The following is a 3,104-nucleotide window of genomic DNA, read 5'->3' as shown; positions in this document are numbered from 1 at the left end:
AATATAACTGACTGAAAGTAAAGCATGTAAGTATACTGAAAACCTCAAAGCTTTACAATAAACATATAACAATAGATGCAACTCATAAAAATATATTTTTTCTCTTCTTGGGGAGTGATGACCCAAAAATATTCTCGGTTTTGATAATGAAAAAGTGAACCAGGTTCACATCATTGCATGACATAAAACCTAAAGACGTAGGGACAGCAGTAAGAAAGAATTAAAAGGCAAAAGCGACGTCAAACAAGGAAATCAAAGCAACAAGACTTTAACAAGACTCCTAAAAGGAAAAACATTAGTTGGACAAATTATTTTCCTAACAGGACTCAATTAGGTATTGCCTTGCAAACACTATAAAAGGAAAGGTGCATTAATGAACACAACGACTTTTGCAGATTTGACATTTAGAGTTTTTCCGAGCAAAAGTAGTAAAAGAGAGATATAGTTGAAGGAAGAAGAACTAGAGTTAAATTTTCTTTCTGATCATCCTTTGTTGTTGAGTTTCCATTTAGAGTAATTATTTAGCAATAATTTTCAATGATAGAAAGTGAGTTGTGTAACAAGAAGTGAATTTGACTTCTTGAGAGAGTTAGTTTGTTGAGAGTTGAGGTACTAGAGTTAGCCCCTTTGATTATTAAGTTGTAATCTAAAATCGCTCTTTGAAAGATAGTAAAGTTTGGTGGAAATCCTACGAGGCATAAGTTATAGTTTTTCTTCCCTTGAGCAAGAAGGTTTTCCACCATAAATTATGTGTCTTGTGTTTATTTTTCACGTTCTTAGTACTCTCTTAAGAACCCGGTTCTTAAGATCATTAAGTGGTATAGGTTCTTCAATTGGTATTAGAGAGGGTCATTTCACTCAAAGATTCAAATCTTGAAAATGATCAATAGTTTCAATGAAAAATACTAAGGGTGGTGTAAAAACGGAATGATGGATCACTTGATAGGAGATAGTCCGGATATTTGGAATGTTATCCTCAATGGACCCACTATTCCTATAAAGATTGGAGATTATGGGACAACACTTGTACCAAAGGACATAAAGGAGTGGAATGCAGAAGACAAACTGTCTATTCAAAACAACGCAAAGGCTGAGAAGATCTTAATTTATGGAATAGGTCCAGATGAGTACAATGCATTCTTTGCCTGTCAGGATGCAAAAGCAATATGGGACACCTTTCAAACCGCACATGAGGGAACTAATCAAGTTAGGAAATCCAAGATCGATAATATGAATTGATAGTATAAACTATTCAGAATGATGGATGGAGAAATAATTCAAGATATACATACTAGTTTCACTGCCATAATCAATGAAATCTATTCTCAAGGAGAAGTGATTCCAACTGGAAAAGCTATCAGGAAACTCTTGAGTATTCTTCCTAAATCATGGGAAAGAAAGGTAGAAGAAATTACTGAAGCACATGATCTTGACTCTATGATGATTGATGAACTCATTGTAAGTTTGCTGATGTATGAAACAAAGAAGAACCAAGAAAGAGAAATAGGAGGTAAGAGGAAATAGAAGAACCTGTTTCTCAAAACAATAGAGAAGGATGACTTCGAAGAGGAGAATATTGCACTGATGATGAAAAGGTTTCAAAGAATACTGAGGAAAGGACAATCAAGTCAAAGGAGACAACATCACAGAACCACTGACAAAGACCTAAGAGAGAAACTATGTCACAAATGTGGAAGTCTAGATCACTTCATCAAATTCTGTCCACTATGGGCTTTGGAGTACAAAAAGAATAACCCTGAAAGAACCAAAGAAGTCAGGAGTGATCAATACATCCCTACAAATCGAAGAATGACCAATCAAGAGGCTGACCTGACCATGAAGAAAGCTTTTGCAGCAATGGGAATTTTTTTTGGAGAAGAGTCTGGTGGGCTTGAAGCTGAAAATCCTTTATTACTAGCAGTGGAAGGAGAAAGAGAGTACGACTTCTTAGCACTAGTGAAAATTACAGAGTCATATGATGAGGAGAACCAGTGTCAGTCAAAAGATACAATCATGGCACTAATGGTTGGAATAGATTTAGAAGAAGATGAAGAGGACAACAAGAAATCCAAGGTAAGCTTTCATCAAATCAAAGAAAATCTTCATCTCTATTCCAAAAAAAAATTAGAATCTCTATCTAATGTCCTCACAGATGCATACTATTCAACATGCGTTGCTAAAGAACAGACGTTGGATGACTATTCATCCTTGAGAATAGAGAATGAGACTCTAGAAGCTTTAAACAAAACCTTCAAGAAAAAATTAACAAATTAACTGCCTCTAGGAAAGGAAACGATATACAAACAAATGTACAGACTTCTCTAGAGGAAAACATAACAAAATTAAAAAATGATTTACTGTCTTTAACTAAAAGGAATGAAGATCTACTTGAAGAATTTGAAAAGACTAAAATGGATTTAGAGATCAATATGAGATTGACAAAGTCATCCATGATGCTCAAAAATATCCAAAGAAGTTAATCCTCAACTAGAAATGGAATAGGTTTCAAGCATAATTCTTTAAAATTTAAAGGAAACTGTCATGAAGTGCCATGTCCTCATTGTGGACAAAATGGTCATCAAAAGCTCATGTGCAAAAGGATGAATATGGCTATTAAAAATAATCTAACTTTTGTGAAAAAAGCCTTATGATAAAGGAATCAGGAAATTGGTTCATAATCATAGGACCTTACCCAATTGGGCTAAGAGAAACTTAATTCACCCGTTCATTCACAAACAGGGACCCAAGTGGATCTGGGTACCCAAAACTAATCTTTGATTGCTTTTGCAGGAACAGGTAGGAGGAAGAACAAAGCAATAGTACTTGGATAGCTCATGCTCAAGACATATGACTGGAAATATAGATAATTTTCTCTTACTAAATGGCTTCCATGGAGAGAGCGTAGCTTTTGGAAATGGAAAGAAAGGTGAAATCATGGAAATTGGCAAAGTAGGATCCTCTCACACTCAATCAATAGACAATGTGTACTACGTTAAAGGATTAAAATATAATCTTCTCAGCGTATCATAAATGTGCGACAGAGGAAATAATATACTCTTCACATCAACCATGTGCAAAGTAACCAGAAATTGGTTCTCGTGGGT

The 3,104-nt window shown here is 34.9% G+C and overlaps 1 pseudogene; it reads left to right on the top strand.

The window, feature by feature from the left end:
* The first annotated feature begins 1,809 nt into the window (after nucleotides 1-1,809).
* LOC129903628 (uncharacterized) lies at nucleotides 1,810-2,778 on the top strand (annotated as a pseudogene).
* Nucleotides 2,779-3,104: the final 326 nt, after the last annotated feature.

Source organism: Solanum dulcamara, chromosome 9 (genome assembly GCF_947179165.1).
Source record: "Solanum dulcamara chromosome 9, daSolDulc1.2, whole genome shotgun sequence".
NCBI lineage: Eukaryota > Viridiplantae > Streptophyta > Magnoliopsida > Solanales > Solanaceae > Solanum > Solanum dulcamara.
Note: the sequence above shows the minus strand (reverse complement) of the source record. Positions and strands in the feature narration are given on the sequence as shown.